The following is a 26,257-nucleotide window of genomic DNA, read 5'->3' as shown; positions in this document are numbered from 1 at the left end:
CAGATAAGCCAGAAATAAACACCAAACTGGACATGGTGATACAAGATATAATCAAAGAAAATTGCCCAGAGATTCTAGAACAAGGGGGCAATACAGCCACTGACAGAGCTCACAGAACACCTTCTACACTAAACCCCCAAAAGACAACTCCCAGGAATGTAATTGCCAAATTCCAAAGCTATCAAACAAAAGAAAAAATCCTACAGGAAGCCAGAAAAAGACAATTTAGATATAAAGGAATGCCAATCAGGGTCACCCAAGACCTTGCAAGTTCTACTCTGAATGATCGTAAGGCATGGAACATGATCTTCAGAAAGGCAAGAGAGCTGGGTCTCCAACCAAGAATCAGCTACCCAGCAAAACTGACTATATACTTCCAAGGGAAAGTATGGGCATTCAACAAAATAGAAGACTTCCAACTTTTTGCAAAGAAAAGACCAGAGCTCTGTGGAAAGTTTGATACCGAAAATCAAAGAGCAAGGAATACCTGAAAAGGTAAATATTAAGGAAAGGGGAAAATGTTATCTTCTTCTTTTACTCAAACTCTCTTCTATAAGGACTACATTTATATCAACCTATGTATACTAACATGTGGGGAAAATGTAATGTATAAATAGGGGGTAAAGAAAGACCAAATAGAATAATCATTCTCACACAAAGATTCACATGGGAAGGGGAGGGGAAGAAAACTCCTATAAGAAGGAGAGGAAGAGGGGGGGGGGGTTACTTAAACCTCAATCTCAGGGAAATCAGCTCTGAGAGGGAAAAACCTCCAGATCCATTGGGATCTTGAATTCTATCTTACCCAACAAGGGTAAGGAGAAGGGAAAACCAAGGGGGGGAGGGGGAGAGGGAGAACAAAAAGGGAGGGTAAGAGAGGGGGGAGGGGGAGGGAACAAAAAGGGAGGGACTAAAAAGGGAAACATCAAGGGAGGGGACAAGGGGGACTGTTTCAAAGTAAATCACTGGACTAAAAGGTAGAGCCGAAGAAGAAAAGGTTAGAATTAGGGAAGGCAATCAAAATGCCAGGGAGTCCACAAATGACAATCATAACTTTGAACGTGAATGGGATGAACTCACCCATAAAACGTAGACGAATAGCAGAATGGATTAGAATCCAAAACCCTACCATATGTTGTCTTCAAGAAACACACATGAGGCGGGTTGACACCCACAAGGTCAGAATTAAAGGATGGAGTAAGACCTTCTGGGCTTCAACTGATAGAAAGAAGGCAGGAGTGGTAATCATGATATCTGATAAAGCCAATGCAAAAATAGACCTGATCAAAAGGGATAGGGAAGGTAATTATATTTTGTTAAAAGGGACTATAGACAATGAGGAAATATCATTAATCAATATGTATGCACCAAATAATATAGCACCCAAATTTCTAATGGAGAAACTAGGAGAATTGAAGGAAGAAATAGACAATAAAACCATACTAGTGGGAGACTTAAACCAACCATTATCAAATTTAGATAAATCAAATCAAAAAATAAATAAGAAAGAGGTAAAAGAAGTGAATGAAATCTTAGAAAAATTAGAATTAATAGACATATGGAGAAAAATAAATAGGGATAAAAAGGAATACACCTTCTTCTCAGCACCACATGGCACATTCACAAAAATTGACCATACATTAGGTCACAGAAACATAGCACACAAATGCAGAAAAGCAGAAATAATGAATGCAGCCTTCTCAGATCACAAGGCAATAAAAATAATGATTAGTAATGGTACATGGAAAACCAAATCTAAAACCAATTGGAAATTAAACAATATGATACTCCAAAACCGTTTAGTTAAAGAAGAAATCATAGAAACAATTAATAATTTCATCAAGGAAAATGACAATGGCGAAACATCCTTCCAAACCTTTTGGGATGCAGCCAAAGCGGTAATCAGAGGTAAATTCATATCCCTGAATGCTTATATTAACAAACAAGGGAGAGCAGAGATCAATCAATTGGAAATGCAAATGAAAAAACTGGAAAGCGATCAAATTAAAAACCCCCAGCAGAAAACCAAATTAGAAATCCTAAAAATTAAGGGAGAAATTAATAAAATCGAAAGTGATAGAACTATTGATTTAATAAATGAGACAAGAAGCTGGTACTTTGAAAAAACAAACAAAATAGACAAGGTACTGGTCAATCTAGTTAAAAAAAGGAAGGAAGAAAAGCAAATTCACAGCATTAAAGATGAAAAGGGGGACAGCACCTCCAATGAGGAGGAAATTAAGGCAATCATTAGAAATTACTTTGCCCAATTATATGGCAATAAATACACCAATTTAGGAGAAATGGATGAATATATACAAAAATACAAACTGCCTAGACTAACAGAAGAGGAAATAGAATTCCTAAATAATCCCATATCAGAAATTGAAATCCAACAAGCCATCAAAGAACTTCCAAAGAAAAAGTCCCCAGGGCCTGATGGATTCACCTGTGAATTCTATCAAACATTCAGAGAACAGTTAATCCCAATACTATACAAACTATTTGACATAATAAGCAAAGAGGGAGTTCTACCAAACTCCTTTTACGACACAAACATGGTACTGATTCCAAAACCAGGCAGGTCAAAAACAGAGAAAGAAAACTATAGGCCAATCTCCCTAATGAATATAGATGCAAAAATCTTAAATAGGATACTAGCAAAAAGACTCCAGCAAGTGATCAGAAGGATCATTCACCATGATCAAGTAGGATTCATACCAGGGATGCAGGGCTGGTTCAACATTAGGAAAACCATCCACATAATTGACCACATCAACAAGCAAACTAGCAAGAATCACATGATTATTTCAATAGATGCAGAAAAAGCCTTTGATAAAATACAACACCCATTCCTATTAAAAACACTAGAAAGCATAGGAATAGAAGGGTCATTCCTAAAAATAATAAACAGTATATATCTAAAACCAACAGCTAATATCATCTGCAATGGGGATAAACTAGATGCATTCCCAATAAGATCAGGAGTGAAACAAGGATGCCCATTATCACCTCTACTATTTGACATTGTACTAGAAACACTAGCAGTAACAATTAGAGAAGATAAAGGAATTGAAGGCATCAAAATAGGCAAGGAGGAGACCAAGTTATCACTCTTTGCGGATGACATGATGGTCTACTTAAAGAATCCTAGAGATTCAACCAAAAAGCTAATTGAAATAATCAACAACTTTAGCAAAGTTGCAGGATACAAAATAAACCCACATAAATCATCAGCTTTTCTATATATCTCCAACACAGCTCAGCAGCAAGAACTAGAAAGAGAAATCCCATTCAAAATCACCTTAGACAAAATAAAATACCTAGGAATCTACCTCCCAAGACAAACACAGGAACTATATGAACACAACTACAAAACACTCGCCACACAACTAAAACTAGACTTGAACAAATGGAAAAACATTAACTGCTCATGGATAGGACGAGCCAATATAATAAAAATGACCATCCTACCCAAACTTATTTATCTATTTAGTGCCATACCCATTGAACTACCAAAATACTTCTTCACTGATTTAGAAAAAACCATAACAAAGTTCATTTGGAAGAACAAAAGATCAAGGATATCCAGGGAAATAATGAAAAAAAACACATATGATGGGGGCCTTGCAGTCCCTGACCTAAAACTATATTACAAAGCAGCAGTCATCAAAACAATTTGGTACTGGCTAAGAAATAGAAAGGAAGATCAGTGGAATAGACTGGGGGAAAGCGACCTCAGCAAGACAGTATACGATAAACCCAAAGATCCCAGCTTTTGGGACAAAAATCCACTATTTCATAAAAACTGCTGGGAAAATTGGAAGACAGTGTGGGAGAGACTAGGAATAGATCAACACCTCACACCCTACACCAAGATAAATTCAAAATGGGTGAGTGACTTAAACATAAAGAAGGAAACCATAAGTAAATTGGGTAAACACAGAATAGTATACATGTCAGACCTTTGGGAGGGGAAAGGCTTTAAAACCAAGCAAGATATAGAAAGAATCACAAAATGTAAATAAATAATTTTGACTACATCAAACTAAAAAGCTTTTGTACAAACAAAACCAATATAACTAAAATCAGAAGGGAAACAACAAATTGGGAAAAAATCTTCATAGAAACCTCTGACAAAGGTTTAATTACTCATATTTATAAAGAGCTAAATCAATTGTACACAAAATCAAGCCATTCTCCAATTGATAAATGGGCAAGGGAAATGGATAGGCAGTTCTCAGATAAAGAAATCAAAACTATTAACAAGCACATGAAGAAGTGTTCTACATCTCTTATAATCAGAGAGATGCAAATCAAAACAACTCTGAGGTATCACCTCACACCTAGCAGATTGGCTAACATAACAGCAAAGGAAAGTAATGAATGCTGGAGGGGATGTGGCAAAGTAGGGACATTAATTCATTGCTGGTGGAGCTGTGAACTGATCCAACCATTCTGGAGGGCAATTTGGAACTATGCCCAAAGGGCGACAAAAGAATATCTACCCTTTGACCCAGCCATAGCACTGCTGGGTCTGTACCCCAAAGAGATAATGGACACAAAGACTTGTACAAAAATATTCATAGCTGCGCTCTTTGTGGTGGCCCAAAACTGGAAAATGAGGGGATGCCCATCAATTGGGGAATGGCTGAACAAACTGTGGTATATGTTGGTGATGGAGTACTATTGCGCTAAAAGGAATAATAAAGTGGAGAAGTTCCATGGAGACTGGAACAACCTCCAGGAAGTGATGCAGAGCGAGAGGAGCAGAACCAGGAGAACATTGTACACAGAGACAAACACACTGTGGTATCATCGAACGTAATGGACTTCTCCATTAGTGGTGGTGTAATGTCCCTGAACAACTTGCAGGGATCCAGGAGAAAAAAACACCATTCATAAGCAAAGGATAAACTATGGGAGTGGAAACACCGAGAAAAAGCAACTGCCTGAATACAAAGATTGAGGGGACATGACAGAGGATAGACTCTAAATGAACACTCTAATGCAAATACTATCAACAAAGCAATGGGTTCAAATCAAGAAAACATCTAATGCCCAGTGGACTTACGCGTCGGCTATGGGGGGTTGGGGGGGGGAGGAAAAGAAAATGATCTATGTCTTTAACGAATAATGCTTGGAAATGACCAAATAAAATATATTTAAAAAAAAAAAAAAGAGATACAGATGAGTTAAGTGGAAGGTAAATGGATGAGCAACCGTAAAAAGAAAGGACTTGGCAAGTCCCCATACCAGAAGTGCTAGTCTTCCCTGAACGTGCACACATAATAATCCACAAATTCTTGTTGATTGATCATCATATCTTCAAGGAATCTTTAATACTTTTGATGGCTGGGTGGATGGATAGATGGAGGTAACTTATTGAAAGAGAACCTTTAAGATAGCATTTCTCTCTTTTGAATCATTTATATTTTCTGCCTCCTTTCTACAATCAACTAATAGTAAAGATGTAGACTAATGTGGAACATCACTTGAGAAAGCTTGCTGGTTTTATGCTAATTCCCTCAACAAGGATGCCCCCAATGCATAAGGAGGTAATCTTATGGATTAACTAAAGAGGTCAATCATTGTTGATCATTTCTTGGTTGTCTTTTTTCAGCATTAATATAGTCTGAGTTTTTCCCTTGCTTTTGGTATCTTCCTCACCTTCAGATAATTTCTGAATCAATTCTTTGGTACAGTTACATTTGTGTTACTTAAATTACAATTGTGTTGCTTAAAGTATGTTTCTTCTCTATATAAAAATGATCTATTTCAAAAAAAAAAAAAAAGAAATCAGATGGAGTACGTCTGTACACTTATTGTGTTCAATGCAATTCAATGAATATTAAACACTCTCTACATTCAAGTTGCGGTGCCAGACCCTGGGGATATAAAACAAAAAAATGTCACAGGTACACAGATCTGTATAATGTAGGGCTAATATGAGCAAAAGAGAGGCCTGAACCAAGATCTCTAGAGAAATTGGAAGATGAAGAAAATGCTTCCTACTAGGGCGATTACGGTATTCTTCAAAGACAATGTGACTAATGGCACTAGAGATGAACTTGGAAGGAAGAAATAGCTTTTGGAAGGCAGACTCTGAAGGATATCTTCCAGATATGAATGAATGCTAGAAGGTAAGAGATGGTTTGGTAAATTCCTAATCCAGTTTGACTGGGACAGAGAACATTTGAAAGCTAATAGGATAAAAGGGTAATAATAATGCTGATGACAGCTAGTACTTATAGAGCTTTAAGGTTTGCAAAGTACTCTCCATATGTATTTGGTCCTTACAACAACCCTGGGAAGTAGGTGCTTTTATTACTCCATTCTATAGATGAGAGTAAGGTAGTAGGCAAAGGTTAAGTGACTTGTCCAGGGTCACATGACTAGTAAGTATCTGAAATAGGATTCAAACTCAGGTCTTCTCGACTTCGAGATCAGTACTTCTGTAAACTTCATCATCATCTAGCAGCTTCTTTGATTTAGCTAGATCATAGATTTAGAACTGGCAATGTCCTTAAAGGCTATCAAGACTAGCTACCTTACTTCTATTTTGTATATGAGGAATTTGGTACCCAAGGATTAAGTTACTTACCCAAGAACACAATTAATAAACTTCTTAGTTATTATTTGAACCCAAGGACTATTGGCAACATATACACTGTCCTACCTAGAACATTATGTAAAATAATTCTGGAAGGATAGATGATAATCAGAAAGAAGGTCCTACACGTCTGTATTTTATCCTCAAAGGAATGAGGAACCACTCAAGTTTTTTCTTTGTTTTGGGATTTTTTTGGTATTGGTGGGGGGAAAGGAGTCAATATAATCATATTATCCTTAGGATGCTTATTTTGCAAGTTGTGTGGAAAGATGGATTGGAGAAGTGGGAGGCTGAAGGCAAGGAGACTAGTTAAGAGGCTATTACAATCCCAAGGAGAGGTTTTATCTTTATTGATGAAATCATCTTGAGCACATTCCAGCAATATGATTAAAGAATTAGGATTTTCCTTTTGTATTTATGTTCCCAGAGCTCAGCCCAGTGCCTAGCAATAGTAAATTCTTAATAAATATCCTTTCATTCATTCATTGGATCCATAATATGCACAGACTATACGCTTTCATTTTTTCAGCCACAGCAACTCATGATGACTATCATCTGAGGTATGAAGGGATGGCAATCTACATTGGTGGTGGGTATACTCACACTAATGAAAGCATGGCTTCTTGAATTATTAATCATCTGTTGGCCAAACTTCTGGCCAGTCTAGGCCTTGTGAGATAAATATATTATCTGGAGAAGATCAGAGAAGCCACTGAGTACATTCTAGTTTGTAAGGACCTACCAGAACTTGGGTTTCAGTGTCATTGCTTTGAGAACCTATGGGCATGGCCAACATCAGGTATCCGTGTAGGACTTTAATTGAGGAAGTATAAACAGACTGTAATAATGTCAAATGTTTGGGATATTAGACAGCGAGATGATCTTCATTCTTGTGAGAATGAAATCAGTGGCCTTGTAGGGGTTTAGTTTTATGCTCTACTACCTACAACTGTCATTTTAAAATTGTTCTCTCAGCAGTTAAACTTCATAATGTCCATTCTACTTCAAGAAGAAATGTGGAAGGAAAGCAAGATTTCCAAGAGAAAGAACCCAAGTACCTGTCAGTTTTTCAGATGATATGGCCTAGACTAGAGCAAAGCAATTGATTGACTTCATACATCCCGAATATATGTGTAGTATGAACATTACAAATATTTGGTAGTGTCTACTATAAACTGATTCATGGCATGGCAGGAAAGGGTAAGCTGCATGTGTACGCTATAACAGTTCTCTCCCCTTTTCCTGCTGGAGCCAGTTTGGGGAGCTTGAGTGTTCTTTCTGATTCTGAGCACTTAAAAAGAACACAGCCACCACCTGGAATCCCTTATTCACCATCTACTAGTATTGGAAAGTAAATGGAACTGCATCAAGATATTAACTGGGGTCTCTCTCCCTCCTGATCTTCCTCTGATCTTTCCTAAAATATGTGGCATGTGCCTTAGAGAGATGTCTTTCTGCCCTTGGGGAATTAGAGTATCCCTATAAGCAATCAATATTTTTTCCTCTAGCCATTTAGATTTAGTGCTCATTTTATTTTATTTTATTTTTTATTTACCATTACCTTCAGTCTTGGAATCAATACTGTGTATTGGCTCCAAGGCAGAAGAGTTGTAAAGACTAGGCAATGGGGGTCAAGTGACTTGCCCAGAGTCACACAGCTGGGAAGTGTCTGAGGCCAGATTTGAACCATTTGAACCTAGGACCTCCAGTCTCCAGGTCTGGCTCTCAATCCAATGAGCCACCCAGCTGGCCCCCTAGTGCTCATTTTAAAGAACAGCCCAATAAAAGAATGCCTTCTTCTATACCATACATTTGTTGGGACCTAGAACTATATACCAATATCTACACAAAGTGAGATTTTGCTTCTCCATTTGATTTGTCTCAGATGGAAGGAGATTTTATATAACTTTAGAAGGACAAGTAGAAAATGATGATGAGCAAGCAGTTGTAGAAAAGAGAATACTAGAATGTTTAGTGTTCAGGAAGATCTAAGATGCCGCCTACTATATCCTTATCATTTAATAGACAAGGAAACAAAGGACCAGGATGTGAAAGTGTTCTATAAAATAAGTGATTTGGAGTCGCTGTCCTCTGAGATCTCTTCCAGCTCTAGAACTATAAATCCTATTATTTTTCCAGGGGCAAAGAAATAGTTAATAAAAGAGCTGACACTAGAACTGAGGTTTCCTGATCCTGCTACACTCAAAGATTTTAATGTGAGTTTTCTGCAATGTCCTTCTATTCACTGTGCTAATTGATAGCACATAAACTATAGTTGTCTTTATGCTGTTTCTCAATTAGAGGTAGTGTGGTGCAGGAATCCAGTCCTGAACTTGGATTCAAAGAACCCTGAGTTAAAATCTACCTCAAAAGCTTTAAAATCACATGACCTTGGGCAAGTCATTCAGCCTCTCTAGTCCTTAGTTTCTTCATCTCTAAAATGTGGGGCTGGATTCAATGACCCCTAAGCTCTTTTCTATATCTAAATCTATGCTTCTTTGATCACTGTAAGGTGAGATAAATGACCAAGGGTCCTTGAAAATAATGTTTCTTGCTGCCTTGGAGAACACCATGAAATCAACTCCACTAACTCCATGAAGAACCTGTGATCCATCTTTCAATTCAACTACACATTATTTCACTTACAGTGAGAATGCCTATAGTTTAGTTCCCCCCAAAGAGTCTAAATTCATTGTTTATTGGATACAGATTACACATCAATAGTAACAATAGTTTGTTTCTAGACAGGACCAACCATGAAGAAAATTGCATCCTCTGCTCTAACATTTATTGCAAATGAAATAGAGATATCTGATGAAAAACCTGAAAAGATCATCCAAGCCAAGTTACCATATATATCTTTACACTCAGTGACTTCAAAGCGAAGGTGAGCAGACTAGAGGATGGAGAAAATGATTGGAAAACACAATTCAAGATCCAGAAATGAAGGATACCAAAAGCTAATAAGCTACTCATAAGCCTCCTGGTGAACATTAAAAAACATTTTAAAAATATACAAATTTGCTATACTTTAAGAGATAGCAAATGACTGGTTCCTGACAAAGCAATTATTTCAGCATCATCTAGGTCTAGTCAAATCATCAATTAGAGCAAAAGTTATAATTAGCACCAAATTAGAAGAATAAAGTTGAGAAAACATTGTGAGTAATTATAACAAATCTAACCAACCTATTTAAATTATTTGTTGCCTTTGAATAATGGGAAATGAATACTTACTCTATGCTATTTTTAGATAAGTTTATTTTTGTTTGAATTTTTTATTTTGATAACAAATTTCCACATAAGTTTCCCAAAGTTATATGATCCATTTTGCCTCCCTCCCTTCATCCCTCCCTCTTCTCAGACTTGACAAGCAATTCAATCTGGGCTATACATGTATTACCGAGCAAAACATATTTCCATATTATTCAGATTTTTAGAGAAGTTTAACCAATGAAAAGTAATCACTACCCCCAAAAGATCTAGAAATGACTAGAAATACCTCAAGCATGCAAATAGGTCATTTGCTTCAAATACATTGTCTTATTAGTGAGGAAAATGAATTCCAGGTAAGGTGGTATACATATATAGATCTTGTTTTGAGAAGCTGAGGCTGGATGGCTTGAGTTTGGGAGTTCTGAGCTACAGCAGCATTAAAATTCATGGGGTGTCCAAACTAGTGAGGACCCCTAAAAGCAGAGGGGCATCAGACTGTATATAGAGGAGTAAATTATACCAGGTTGAAAAAATGGAGCTGATTAAAGCTTCCTTGACAAAATTGTCTTGGGATTGAGTCTCATGCTTGGCCATTGGGGAAGATAACATCTTTTAAAGGGGGGGAGAGGGGAGATGGGTGACTCAGTGGATAGAGAGCCAGGCTTAGAAATGGGAGGTCCTAGGTTCAAATCTTACCTCATACACTTCCTAGTTGTGTGACCCTGGGCAAGTCACTTAACCCTCATTGCCTAGCCCTTAATGATTCTAAGATGGAAGGTAAGGGTTTTTATTAAAAAGAGAGAGAGAACCATAGAGCCAGGACTTCCACAAGTGTGCATAAGGAGTAGCAGAATCAAGATTTGAAATAAGGACCTATGACTCCTATTTAGTGCCCCTCCTTTTTAAACCCTTACCTTCCATCTTGGAATCAATGCTGTATATTAGTTCCAAGGCAGAAGAGTGGTAAGGGCTAGGCAATGGGGGTTAAATGACTTGCCCAGGGTCACACAGCTGGGAAGGGTCTGAGGCCAGATTTTATTCCAGGACCTCCTGTCTCTAGGCCTGGCTCTCAATCAACTGAGCTACCCAGCTGCCCCCTCAGTGCTCTTTTCCATGTAACAACAAATAGGAAACTATCCCTGTTCTCTAAGATCTTTTTTTCCTCTTGAACGAGAATCTCTTCTACTAGGTTCCCAAGTAGCCAAATTCTCTAGAATCTACTTGAGAATCTTAAGGGAGGAAGAATCTGTCTCAGTCAACTTTTCAACCCTTCACTTTTAGTTCTTCCCTCAGGAGTCAAGAAGAACAAGTCTAATCCCCCTACCATATGTTGTTGTACAGTCATTTTTCAGTTGTATCTGACTCTTTGTGACCCCATTTGGGATTTTCTTGGCAGAAATAATACAGTGGTTTGCCATTTCCTTCTCCAACTCAATTTACAGACAAGGAAACTGAGGCAAACAGGGTTAAGTAATTTGTGCAGGGCCCCCTAGCTAATAAGTATCTAAGGCCAGATTTGAACTCAGGAAGAGGGGTCTGGGTCTACCTGAGTCAAGATCCTGTTCTCTATTTACTGCACCATCTAGCTGCCCTTCTTTGTAAGAGCCCTTAGAATATTTTAAGACCTCTAACAAAGTATTATGAAAAGTACTCTGGGTTGACAGTCAACATATTTGGGTTCAGATCCTGCAACTGACATATTGCCTAGGAGACATGGCACTATCTTGGGACAATGTTTACTTGGCAAAGAATTGATCAGGAAAGTCACTTGATGGAGCTATATTTCCTAAATTGTGAAATGAGAATTTTGACTAGATCAGAAGTATCAAATACAAGATCCACAGGCAGCCCGCAAGTGCAACTCAAATCAGATTAAAATGTAATTAGGAATTATTTAACAAAATAAATAAAAATACAATAAAACATTGATCATATTACATTTTAAAATGAAGTCAATATGGGGCCTGCAGGGATCCTTATGTATGGTTTAGTGGCCCTTGTTTCTATTTGAGTTCAACATCAATGGACTAGAAGACTCTTAAGATCCCATCCAGCTCTAAATCTATGATCCTATAGTACTTTAATGCTGTACAGTATCTAATTTTTTGTTACATTTTAATGAGCTTAAATTATGTGTGTGTGCTTCACATAACAGCAACTTCCCTAAGAAGGAGACAATGACATGTAACTCAAATAGTGTTTTTACTTGGCATGGAATTGATTTTTTTTAATATAATGCATAATAAAAGAATAACTGCTTGGTTGTGCCTCTCTAAACAGTTTCTAGATAGCACAAAAACCTTTTAATATGCTTCTAGGAAAGACCCAGTTTGAGTTTGTTTAGTTCCCTGCCACCATCCTGCCTGTTATCGGGCAAGAGAGAGTGTAAGCCAACAACACAGTTCCCAAATGATCAAACTTATACATTGATTAGGGTCAGTGGTTACATGAAAGTCTGAGGAATACTCATCCATGTCCCTTGACTGTGGGACTCAGGATTAGAAGAGATCTAAAATTCCTGAAAGCTGTGGTTTTTCCCATCAATGTCCTATCTCTAATGTGGAGTTCCAACTGATTTCTGCCAAAATTGGCCTATTGAGGAGAAGGGGCAAGCAGGTCCTGGTAAGCAGAATTTCCATTCCACTTGGAAATCTATCTCACCTCCCCCTTTTTATTTCTTTTGATTAAGCCCTTACCTTCTGTCTTAGAATCAATACCATGTATTGGTTTCAAGGCAGAAGAGTGGTAAGGGCTAGGCAATGGGGATTAGGTGACTTGCTCAGGGCACAAAGATAAGAAGTGTCTGAGGCCACATTTGAACCCAGGACCTTCTGTCTCTCTCTGGGCCTGGCTCTCTATCTACTGAGCCACCTACCTGCCTCCCACTTCTTTATTTTTAATAATTTCAGTCCTATGGATTCATTTTCTTGTATCCTCATCTTTTCTTCCTCTCCCTTTCTACACTGAAGTCATTTACTGAGGCAAATATCTATAAAGTCATGGGATAACTATCTCAGAGAATTAAAATTTTAAGTCAGCCAAGTGACAAATGGAAAACTATATGAAAGTTTCAAATATATCATAGCATGATATATCATATCATATTATAGCATGGCACTCATAATAATTCATGCAAGAGAAAGACCAATAAAAAATCATGAAGGACATGAAAACTAGAAGAGGAAGTGATTTGGTAATATAGTAAGAGTAAGGAATAATAGTTCAGCTTAAGTATTATAGTGGTAACTAGGAAATATTAGAAAAACCAGAGCAAGATATAGAGTATGAAGGGCAGGTAGTTAGCTTAGCAAATTGAGAGTCAGGCCTGAAGATGATAGGTAATGGGATAAAATTTGGCCTCAGACACTTCTTAGCTGTGTAAATCTGGGCAAGTCACTTAACACTGCCTAGCTCTTAAGACTCTTCTGCTATAGAACCAATATAGAGTATTGATTCTAAGACAGAAGGTAAGGGTTTAAAAAAATATTCAACACACTGAAAAAGTTATGGAAAGACATTGGCACAAATCACCTAGGAAGACAAAGCATGGAAACCTCCATCATCAGTCAACTGGCCTCTTAGTGATGTAATCTTTGGTCATAGCAACCCATCATCTTCCTTATCAATATCATTCCTATCAGCACTGTGGAAAGCTCCAAAGGTATATGGATGTTCAAGTAGGATCAGCACCTCTGGTGTTAGGGTTGGCTGAGCCCGTTGCAGGGCTGTTCATCCACCTTTGGCATCCACTTGGTACCCTCACCTGTGACTCCAAAAAGCTATGGCATTCTTAATGTTTGTTCAGACATCAGATGCCAAGGTCATCCACTGCATCCTGATTTTAGTTTGCTGCTGAACTTTGATGACTCTGGTAGAGAGAATGAAGCTGACAACTTTGTGCAACTCTGCCTCACTAAGATTCAGTTCATGCACAAGATACCACTCTTTAATGTCATTGGACCTCTTAAAAATGATGAACAAAAAACAACTACTACCATCATAGATTTAGAACTAGAAGGGACTTCAGGATCCATTATCCTAATATAAAGATGAGGCAACTGAGGCCCAAAAAGGTTAAATGATTAATCCAAGTTCACACATGTTACAAATAGCCAAATCAAAAAAGATTTGAACCTCTAACTTCAAATCTACAAAGAATTCAGAGGACTCCTCTGAACTCAGGGTACTGTAACATTCATTTGACTACTTAATCACTAATGTCTGTGCATTGTTATACTATTCAAGTGTGTAACTAAAAAACCTCCACTGAATTTAATATGGTAAAACACGAACAAATAGTACATAGGATAATCAGATATAAAAGGGATAGTAATCTACATGAGGGAATGCCTCATGTATGCCAAGATCTTTATATGGTTCATAATTCTTTTTTTTGTTTGTTGGTTTGTTTGTTTTTGGTCTTTCTTCTCCAACTTTCAGTCCAATAATGGTTGGGAACCATGTTTTATCTTTTTCTCTGCCTTTCTACTGTAACCAGAACAGATCTGAATAATAGAGACAGCAAAATATAGTTGAAAGTCTCAGTATCCCTGGATTGAAATCCTCCCTCTGATATTTACTATGTGACCTTAGGCAAACCATTTAACCTGCCTGGCCTTTGAAGCTAGAAACTTTCAAATAACTACTTGTTGAATTAAGGAATAAGCATTTATTGTCCTGCTAAACTGTTTCAGCAGACTGGCTAAATGGAGTTAAAGGTAACCTACAGGTCTCAAACCCTTTTGAGATAGGGGGAATGTCTACCCCAAGCTTGTAAAGATTTCCTCCAGCAGAATGGATGAACGAGAACAATTTGTTCAGAGAGAAAAGAAGAAAGGAAGAAAGAAAGAACAAGAAAGAAAATAAGGAAGGAAAGAACGAACAACAACCCACACAGGAAAAAAATGAACAAAAGGACAAAGAACAGGAAAGAGGAAAATATCTTAACCTCAAAATTACTTTGCAATAGACTACATAGTTTCTAAGGTCATGAAGGGATACTTGTTCAAGAGGAGCCTACATATGGTATTAACTTTTAATTGTGTACAATGGGTTTTGTTTTGTTTTGTTTTGTTTGTTTCTACAAGAAAATATGGACCATAACTCAGGCCTATTGTCCTATATCAGAATATTCTGCCTACAGATGAAGCTCTTCCAAACCCCTCTTTGCCAATTGTTTTTTTTTTGAGGGTTTCCAATAACTACTTCTGGGTCCTCACTACTATAGATTATACAAAATTGATGGATATATCACTGAATTTCCTTTTCTAGAGACAAGGAAGCTGAGGAACAAATGACTTGTCTAAGGTTATCAATCTGATAAGAATCAAGATTGGTCTAGAACTCATGTTTCCCAACTCCCAACTTTTAAATCCATATCTCCTCAAGTCACCTAAGAAGTGAAATGAATAGAATGATGGGTTAGGATTCAGGAAGACCTGAATTCAAATTTTTCCCCAGATATTTGTCAGCTTTATGACCTCTAACTTCTTATTATCAATTTCCTTTTCTGTAAGTTGTACATAGTAATATCTCCAAATGTAGGTAGTAATAGCACTCACCTCACTAGATTGTTGTGAAGATAATACATGTAGAGTACTTGAAAAATTTTTGAGTGTCTTGAAAATGCTAGTTATTTTTATAGATATTATTATTTTTTTTGTTATTATTATCATCATTTTATCTTTATAATCTGAATGTAGCCCTTAGTCAAAATGCCTGATAAGGAACAATGCAAAAGTAATATGTATGTTGTTCTTGAAGAAATTACAGTAAAGGAACTTATGACAAATTTAATTAGTTAGAGCATGGGATTAATGATAACAAAGTCAAGGTTCAAATCCCATAGGCACTAGATACTTTCAGTGTGTACTAGGGTGGTAGACTATACCTTGAGTCCCCCAATTAGCCACTTTACAAGTGTCTGTTGTTCATCACTAGGGAAATGAAGCCAAACAAACTAAATAGTTCAACAACAAAGACAATGACAAAAATCCTGTGCCTGGAACTGAAAATTCATTCTAATTTTGTAACCTCCAGAGAGGGAGTATCACCGTGCTATATGAAGGAAAGTGTGCTATAAAAGTTAGCTTTGCTTTGTGACAGATAAAGCCATAGTCTGTAATGCACAATGCTAACAGCACAAAATACCCTTTGAAGAGATACCCTATTATTCACCAATTGGTAATGCAGATCTACTGTCAAGAGAATGGATATCCAAGGTTCATCTTCTCTTGCAAGCTCTACATATGAAAAAAAGATCTACAACTCTTCCTAACACAAGTAACTCTACTATAGCCTCTGTGGTAGTTCACAGTCACTGGGGTAATTTTTAGCTGAATGATTGAGACAAACATTTGGCTCAGAACAGAGAGAAGTAAGATGAGTCTGTAATTGGAATATTTTGTCTCATTTATTCTTGAAAATGTGCCATATTCCACTCCATCAGCTGTAGGTGATTGTTTTATAGAATTCAATACACCTGGCATTGTATCGTATTAAAATAAGCTATGGTTCTGAAAATTGAGGGATGCTACTTAAGGAAAGACAGGTAAGTCTAGCTGACTTCTCTTGTCTTTCCTTTCATCCCCTTCTCTTCTCCGACTCTGTTTTTTTTTTCTTTTCTATTCTTCTCTCCTACCCTCAGGACTTTATTTGGAAAGTCTCATTTAAAACCATAGGATATTGGCCCATTTTACCCAACTTTCAAGATAACCAATTCTGAATTCACTGGAGGAAAAGTCTAGAAGGAAGTCTAGTATTTGGGGAATTTATTTTCCAGCCAAGCTCATCTAGTCTCTTGTGTGGATACAGCACACACATTCCAGGCCTTTTCAACAAGGCATTGACAAACTGAAGGACTCCCTGTTCTCTTCAGCATTCTAGGAAATATACTTCTTAAGTGCCCAGTGCTGTGCTAGACATGCCTTCCAGAGGACACTGAAAGAGTAGAAGGGGTTGAGGGTAGGATTGGCCATGGACAGCTTTGTTTCAGAGAAAGGACTGACAGAGGGGATAGTTACTGTCCTTTCAATATATACACAGAGTTATGATTTAGCAGTCAATTGGGAACTCATCCCAACAATGAGTCATACATCATCAAAAGTCTACCCTGTGTCTCTAAGTTTCCATGTGGTCACCAGAAATGGGGTGGAGGAAAATCTCCCCAGGGTCAGATCCTTTAAAAATATAACTAAAACCAGAAGAAGTAAGTTATAGATAAATGGAAAGGTACCTTAGATCAAGGATTCTTAACCTTTTTTGTGTGATAGGCCCTTATGGGAGTTTGGTGAATTTCTCACTAGGACACATGCTAGAAGAATTCTTCACCATGCCCCAATAATCTCTTCATCCTGTAATCACTTAAGTCTGGTACATCTCAGACTTACTGTCTGCCTATGAGACCTGTCCTTCTGATCAGCCAGCTTTTTCTCATGTATCCACTTAAGGAGGTGCACAAGCCAGCCATCTCTTCATTTCCCAGCAGTCTGCATACCTCCAACCTTCTCCATCAGATCTTCTCCACTCATTCCCTCTCTACTTTTCAACTGTCTTCTATGTGTTGTTTTCCCCATTAGAATGTAAGCTTCTTCAGAACAAAGATGGCCTTTCTATTAGCTTGTCCAACAACACTTAGCACAGTGCTTGGCACATAGTAAGCGTTGTTAGCTAAGTCTTATTGACACTGGCTGGTGAAGCCTACATACTTTTTCTCATAATAATTTTTTTTTAAATCATAAGATAGAATACATAGACTCACAAAGGTAATAAATTATACAGAAGTAAAGATGAAGGTTTTTTTACCCCATCCCCTGAAATCATGGATCCCCTGAAATCTATCCATGGAATTTTGAGAGGTTTGTGGACTCCAAGTTAAGAACCCTTGGCTTAGAGGTAGGTTCTTTTTGGAGAGGCAAATAGAGGAATTAATGATTTTGATTTTCTCATGCCACCCTAGGCAAAGAAACTTCATTTCCAGGGACAGATGGTCAGCTAGTATTGAAGTGCTCATGACAAGTACTTGCAAAAAGACCACCATGAAGATAATTATAGCTTCTGAATATTTATCTATTGCAGAGAATGAAAAGGAAGAAAAATTCTACAAAAAACTCAATAATTACCTCTGACTGAAACCAACATATACTTTGATATTCAATGATGTCAGTGTTGGAATAGGTGAGGATAATGAAAACTATATTAGAAAATACTAGAAATAAGTAATAAAAAAGGCCAAAGACTTGTCTATTACTTTGAAGATCCACACCTACATATAATAAATACTTTTATCTCTAAAAAACAGGGAGTCACTAAGCATGAGGTGCAGCAAATATCTCACACACAAAAACAAAAGGTCTTTATTTTGACACCCTGGAAAATGATTCATTTCTAATGTAGGGGTCATTTCAAATCAGCTTCTTGTGTATAATCAGAATACTAACTTGTTAGAATAAAGATCACAATTAGTACAACTCCAGAAGAAAATAAAAATGAGAAAATGGTATGGCTCACAAACAGAACAACTCCATCTTGAGCTGTTTAAACAAGTTCTTGAAATGTAACATTTGGACAGAAGAAAGGGCACACTACATTTACTTAATGAAGAAGTTTAAATGAAAGAAAATCAATTGTTATAATAAATAGACCCCAAAATGCCTTAGTCAGGAAACTCTTGACTTATTTTTAAAGTGGTAGCTGAGGGCAATAACCATTTAGTATATCAACTCACTCACAACATATTTAAAAACTGAAGAGTCATCTCCTTTTATTATTTTTCCTTTCCCCAAGTTGTGTCCCCCTAGAAATTTCTTTTTATTTACTTTGTGTTTTGTCTACTTTAAACCCTTATCTTCCATCTTAGAATCATTATCATGTTTTGGTTCCAAGGAAGAAGAGTAGTAAGGGATAGGCAATGGGGGTTAAGTGACTTGCCCAGAATCTCACAGCTAGGAAGTGTCTCTGAGGCCAATTTGGAACTTAAGACCTCCCATTTCTAAACTGGCTCTCAATACACCTAGCCCTTAATCTACCTGCTCCCTACTTAGTGTATATTTTAAATTTACTTATGTATAATGACAATAGCTAAGAATAGCTAAGAATCTTCTCTGTGCCAGGCTCTGTGCTAAATGTTTTACAATCATTATCTCATTTGATCCTCACAAAAACCCTAGGTATTAAGTTCTATTATCCTAATTCTATGGTTAAAGAAATTGAGAGAATTGGAGATTTAGTGACTTTCCCAGGATCACACAGCTAGTAAGTATCTGAGGTAAAACTTGAACCCAGATCTTCCTAATTCCATTCATGCATTCTATCTACTGTGTCACCTAGCTGTCTCCTATATATGCTGTTTTCCTTGATTGAAAATAAGAATCTTGAAATAAAAAAATATTTCACTTTTGTCTTTGTTTTCTGGTGTCGACCACCATACCTGGCAAATAGGAAATTTTTTTTAGTTCTCTATGAAGAAATGATTATAAAGAATGATGGAAGATAATGATCAATATTACCATATAAAATAGAGAGAAATAGTGAAAAGTAAAACCAGTTTTTAAAAAAAGATTGTATAGGGAAATACTAAGAAAGGCATCCTCAGAGCATTTAAATGAAAAAAGGAAGAAAGATCACAGACCAAAGAAAATGGGAATGATTTAGACTATGACATCTCATCCCATACATGATTAGGAAGGAAATAGAAAATGACACTAGTCAAGTGAAAGAAAGGAACAGCAATAGAACCAAGTAGCAGAGCTGCTAGGTGACTCAGTGGATAGAGACTGAGACTTGGGTTCAAATTTGACTTCAGACACTTCTTGGCTATGTGACCCTGAATAAATCACTCAACTCCCATTACCTAGCCCTAACCTCTTTTCTGCCTTGGAACCAATACATAGCATTGATTCTAAAATGGAAAGTAAAGGTTAAAAAAAAAAAGAACTAGGGTGCACAGTGGGTAGAGCACTGGACCTAGGGCCAGGAAGAGGTCAGTACAAATCTGGCCTCAGCTTTGTGACCCTGGAAAAAATCACTTAACCTCTCTGTTTTCCTCAGTTCTCTCATCTGAAAAATGGGGATAATAATTTAACTTATCTGCCAGGGTCATTGAGAAGATAAAATGAAATGTTTTGGTGAAGCACTTTGTAAACCTGAAAGTGCTATAAGAGTGCTAGCTATTATCATCATTATTAGTGTTATTCCTACATGTACAAGAGAGAAATACCAGAAGCAAGATGACAGTGAGAGCACTGAAGTAGTGTCACAAGGTTTCAAAAGAAGGGTAAGATTCCAAAGATTAAAAAAAACCTCACTTTTATTAATGCAGAAAAAGATAATAAAGAAAATATCAACAATTTGTGACCTATATGTCTGCTTTCCCAGCTAGATAAAATTTTTATGAGATTCATTGCCACACATAAAATGAGAGCATCCTCCATGAAGGTATTAGGCTTTCATGAATGATATTCCATTGTAGACCTCATTTTTTCCATTAAACAATTGACTGAAAATGTAAAGAATACAAAGTTCTACTGCGTTAATTGCTTGTCGATTATAAAAATGCATTTGATTCAATAGAGCGAAATGTCATATTAAAGACTCTCTTCCAACAAAATGTGCCCTATTCTTCTATTTCACCCACTCAGAATTTTACTTACATTAAATTTATTTAAGATTCCTTGAAATACTCAATTATAGACATAATTTTTTTTGGCTCTCTGAACATTTAATAATTTTCATTGTTTAGTCATTTCAATTGTGTCCAACACTTTGTGACCCCATTTTGGATTTTCTTGGCAAAGATACTAAATGCCTTGCCATTTCCTTCTCAAGCTCATTTTACAGATGAGAAACTGAGGCAAACAAGGTTGTGACCTGCCCAGAGTCACACATCTAGTAAAACTCTGAAGGAAGATTTGAACTCAGGAAGATGAGTCTTCCTCAGTCTTGGCCCAGCACTCTATCCATTGTACCACCTGGGAAAGTCATCAAATAGAAAGGCATGCTCCCCAAAGGCTTTTTCCACTGTCATCGAGGATTTTCAGTGCAAAGTCCAAATCAAAGTGTGACTCCCTCTGGATTGGGGAAGTCTTCTAGAAGCCTACGTTTATAGAGGACTCTGTTGGTTGTATCAAATCCTGGAACATTGCAGAGATTGAAGAAGAGATCTCTAACTAGGTCTGTATCACAAATAAATATCTTTAAAGGGAAAAGGCCCTGTTTATACAAAAATACTTATAACTGCTCTTTTTTGTGGTGGCAAAGAATTAGAAATTGAGAGGATGTCCTTCAATTGAACACATTATGGCGTATGATTATAATGGAATCCTATTGTACCATAAGAAATGATGAAACTGACAATTGAAGAAAGAAACATGAAAAGATTTACACAAACTCATGCAAAGTGAAGTGAACAGGAAAACATTGTACATAGTAATAGTAATATTGTACAATGGTCGGCTATGAATGACTTTACCATTCCCAGCTATACAATAGTCTGAGACAAACTCCAAAGGACCCATAATGAAAAGTGTTATTCACCAGCTGAGAAAGGACTAAAGGAGTGTGAATGCAGATCAAAGCATACTAGTTTTTATTTTGTATTCTTCATGAGCTTTTGTGTGTGTGTGTGTGTGTGTGTGTGTGTGTGTGTGATATGTGTCCTCTTCTACCATGGGACAAATATGCAAATATGCATTGCATGATAGCACCGGCATTACTTATATCAAATTGCTTACCAGTTCCAAAAGGGAAGTGAGAGAAGGAGAGAATTTAGCTTTCAAAATGTGAGAAAACAATGTTAAAATTTGTTTCTATGTCTAGCTGGGGAAAATAAAATATTGCTAGATGCCAGGGATACAAAGACAACAATGAATACTTCCTGCCCACAGGGAGTTTATATTCTATTGGTTACACACAGGTAAGTAATACAGAAAATTCTAAAGAGATATGAGAAAGATCTGAGAACTGTGGAGATCTGTAGAGATCTATTATTAGGAGTTAGCACCTATTCTGAGCTTTGAAGGAATTTAGGAATTCTATGAGGAAAAAGAGAAGGGGAAGGACATACCAGACAGCTTTTGTAGAGATACTGAGGCAGGAGAAGGAATATTGTGCATAGGGACAGTAAGCTGATCATTTGACTAGCCTGACCATTGCACAAATGGTTTATTGTTCAGTCATTTCAGTTGCCATGGCCCCATTTGGGGTTGTCATGGTCCCATTTGGTATTTTCTTAGCAAAAATGCTAGAATGGTTTGTCATTTCCTTCTCCAGCTCATTTTACAGATGAGTCAGCTGGGGCAAAAGCTAAAAAGTATCTGAGGCCAGATTTGAACTCAGATCTTTCAGACTCTAGGCCTGGCATTTCATCTTCTATGCCACCTAGTTGCCCTGTGCAAATGGTAGGAGTAGTATAAAATAATACTGGATAGGCATATGAGAGCCAAATTTTGAAGGACTTTAAATATCAGGATAAGGTTTTGTTTTTTTTCTTAGTTTTTAGGGAGTCACAGAAGATTTATGAGCAATGATAGAGTCATGATCAAATAGTGATAGGATCAGTGGCATGAATAGATTTGGGTTCTCCAGTTTTTAAATCATTTCCATTCATGGAAAGTAAGGGGTTAAGAAATAGAAGAATCGTAGATACATAGCTAAATTCAGGGAATAAGACCACTGTCTCTTCTGCATGCCTAGCTAAATTTCTTTTACATGTAGATAGAGCCCAAACCAGAAAAGGGCTTTGACATCAATTTACATACATGTGTATCTGTGTTATGTGTACGTATATGTCTGTGTTGTGTGTTTGTGATTATATAGGCACAAAGAGCATTAGAGAAAGAGAGACAGAGATTGTATGGTTCACAGACTATATACTCTAGGAATTTATAGAAGGGGGAAAACGCTTTCTAGATTGGATTGTAAAATCCCATCACCTAAAGGAATTTCATTTAATATTTTGGGTAAATAAGGAGAAGACTCTGGGAAGACACCAGAGGAGCAGGCAGTCTCTGTCTCCATTATGATTATAGTTTCAGAGTGGTTTTCTTCAGCAACTTGAAAGGCTATTTCCATCTTCTCTCTCAAAGCTGGAAGCTGAGAAGGCTCTCATTTAGAGTCCCTAAAAGAGACTCATGCTTGAAGAGTCCCCAAAAAGGGAACTGGCAGAGAACTGAAGCTCTTTCATATCTTGCCAACTGTACCCCACCCCTCCAGCAGCACAGGACATTCATGTCCACTGATAAGGAGAGAATCCCATTCCAATAGGCTGTCCAATAACTCAGGAGTTACCTCTGTGTCTTCCTTGTTTTTTATTTGATTGATATTTTTATTATAAAGTTGCTGGACAAGGTTGTTTCTATTCTTACATATTCCAAGGAATCTTACATGATCTTGAAAATGGATGAGAGATAATTTATATTGGAAGCCCTATGCATGGAGACCTTTTGTTCTACTAAATCAAATGCTTTTTGGTAATCAATAAACAGTGCAATGGGATATCATTGTATTCTTTGTGAAATGGTAAAGATGCAATCCATTGTCGAATGTTATTTGCAAAAGCTTGCTTTTTCCCTAATATCCTCATCACTGATGCCCTCCATATATGAATATATGACCTTCAGAAAGATTTGGTATAGGAGGGAATTCATACAAACTCAATTGACTGGCCTCTATAACCTCAAGATGAGGTTAGGGTTGACAGATAAGTCTGACTATAGTAAATGCTCATTTTCAAAAAAAAAAAAGCAAAAAATTTTAACTAGAACTTAACTGTGTGAAGCAAAGATGTTTTTTCTTTTTCTTCAATCATTTGTTGAGAGAAATAAATCATAATAAAACAAGCTGAGATCTTGGACTCTTTCTTAAAAAACAAATGAACAAAAAACTCCCAAGTTAATTTTCTATACTCTCTTTGTTTGCATCTTTAGACCTGTAAAATGAGAACTGAGGTTTAGAATGATGATAAAGAATTACTGAAAGAAAAAAGCTCAATCACGAAGAAATCAACAAATACAAATGGACTGCTTACTGTGGGCCGAACTCTCAGCTAGGCTCCAGGAAAGAAGACATAGGATCTCTGCTCCCTATCCCCAAGGAATTTGTAATCTAAAACATTCACTTATACCTATTACACTCTTCAGGAGAAAAATGGAATCAAGTCAAGTAAGGCAAAACAAAAACTAGGCTTCCAACAAAAAGTTTTCAGGTTAAATCTCAGCTAATCATAAAATCCCATCAAACATGACTCCCAATCCTTTGAAAGCATTTCAATTAGTTCCACTTAAGTCTAGAGGTTTAGATAATCCCCAGCGGGAGGGAACCAAATAGTCATACAGTTAAGCTCAAAATGCTTACAGAGGAAGATTGAAAAGATCAGGAAAGAAAGAGAGAACTTTGTAGAATATTCACTTTGAAAAGGTGTTTTTTGTTTTGTTGTAATTATGTGCTTCAACTCCTTAGGACAAGAGAGATGAAATGCCTTGATTAGGTTCACACCACAGAGCTGGGGTTAGAACTTCTGACTCCATAGTCTCAGGCCTAACCTTTTTTTCTGTGGCACCACAATCTAGGTTAAAGGCGGGGGGGGGGGGGGGGGGGGGGGGGGGGGGGGGGAGAAAGAAGTGTCCCTTGATTGCTAATAATTGTAACCATGAAAGACACTGTGCCTGGATGCTAGGTAAAAAGGCAAACCAAAATATGTCTGTTCTCTTGAGAAGCTTATATTCTATTGGGAGGTATGAAGGGGGCCTATACCTTTAATACCATTAAGTAAATGAAAGATAATTTTAGGTAGGAAACAGCACCAAGAATTCTCTCCTCACCTAAACATCTGTGAAAAGCAATTATTGTTGCCAACTCTACCAATGCAATGTCTACTTTCCATTTTCCATTTTTATATATTATTTCTTTGATTTGGCTTCTCCCTCTGCCATTATAAATCCCCAAACCTCCATAAGACAGTTCTCCTTAATTAAGCATTTCATCTAGTGGTCAGCAATGTTATGATGAGTTTGTGTAGATAGAATTTGCTCCCCAGGACTCTCTTACCCAGCATCCCATTTGCATGCTTACGCTGAATGCCAACAGTGCATGGGCACGAAGGATAAAGTTTTAGTATTACCCCATCTCTCTCTCTTTTTCCCTGATCACAGTGGCTGAAGCTGGCTTGGAGCCAGGCAGGAGAATTTACTCATGTGATTTTATTTTTGTTAGATAATTAAGTCTTATACTTCTATTTCTTTTATTATTATCATTTCTTCTATTTCAAGTAATTATTAATAAACTTTATAAAATTAGGCTGGGGGAAGAGCTTGGCAGGGAAGTTTACTCACATGGTCATACCATACTAGAGTTTTGTATTTCTATTTTTTTCATTTCTTCTACTTCAAGTGATTACTAATAAATCTTATAAAATATAATACTTGGAGTTATTGGACATTAATTTAACTCATATAAGTTTCTGTTGTTCAGCCATTTCAGTTTTATCCTAATCTTCATGACCCCATTTGGGATTTTCTTGGCAAAAATACTAGAGTAGTTTACCAGTTCCTTCTCCAGCTTATTTTACAGATGAGGAAGCTGAGGCAAACAGGATTAGGTTAAGTTGCCCAGGGTTGCAAAGCTAGTAAGTGTCTGAGATTAGATTTGAAACCAGGTCTTCTGGACTCCAGGTCTGGTGTTTTTATCCACTATGCCGCCTAGTTATCATCTAAAGATTATAGGACCAAAGATTTAGAACTAGAAGGGATCTTAGAGGCCAATGAATCCAGCCTCCTCATGATACAGGCAAGGGAACTGATTCCAGAGATTTGCCTTCCTCAGGGTCACATTCTACTATAGCCCACTCTCCATATCTTCCATGGGAGAAAAATTGGAAGTAAAAACAAAATGCAATAGGTAGGTGAAGGGAAAGGAAAATATCCATGATAATACTCAGTACATTCAAGAGAGAATTTACTACTTTTATCATCTGGCCAAGATGCAGTTGTCCTCAACTCTTCCCTTGTTTTCTCCTTCTGGTTAGGTTCCCTGCAGAGGCTATTCCAGAAACAGAAATCAGAAGACTTGAGGGTCTGGAGTGAAATAGGGAGCCCATCTGCTTTTTACCAGTGTACCTCTTCTCCCATAATTTTCTCTAGGTTCAAGTCACTTCTCTCCTTTCTTCACCCCATAGAGTAAATATAAGCAGCTTTCCACAATGGCTCAAAGTTCTTTTCCCTTTTAACAAAAAATTGCTTAAGAGGAAAGCTTGAGCTATAAAAGAAAAACAGAAGCAAGAGGGCACTTATCTTGGAGTGCAGTTTTTCAAAGAGAAATGACATATTCCAACATGGACTGAGGCTTTGCACTTCCCAGTAATGGTTCCTGACACCTTATGCTGCAAAATATTGCTGAAAACTTGCCTACCTCTTTTCCCCCCCTCATGAACAAAGA

The 26,257-nt window shown here is 37.2% G+C and overlaps 1 long non-coding RNA gene across 1 annotated transcript in view; it reads right to left on the bottom strand.

Moving 5' to 3' along the window:
• Positions 1-22,175, bottom strand: part of LOC103096294 (uncharacterized) — a 56,306-nt gene extending 34,131 nt beyond the window's left edge. Inside the window, exon 1 of the long non-coding RNA XR_008913616.1 lies at positions 21,891-22,175. This is a non-coding gene — a long non-coding RNA (uncharacterized LOC103096294). The remainder of the gene's footprint in view (positions 1-21,890) is intronic.
• Between the last annotated feature and the right edge of the window lie 4,082 nt (positions 22,176-26,257).

The sequence above is a fragment of the Monodelphis domestica genome, chromosome 7 (genome assembly GCF_027887165.1).
Source record: "Monodelphis domestica isolate mMonDom1 chromosome 7, mMonDom1.pri, whole genome shotgun sequence".
Classification (NCBI taxonomy): Eukaryota; Metazoa; Chordata; class Mammalia; order Didelphimorphia; family Didelphidae; genus Monodelphis; species Monodelphis domestica.
This window is presented reverse-complemented; position numbering and strand designations above follow the sequence as displayed.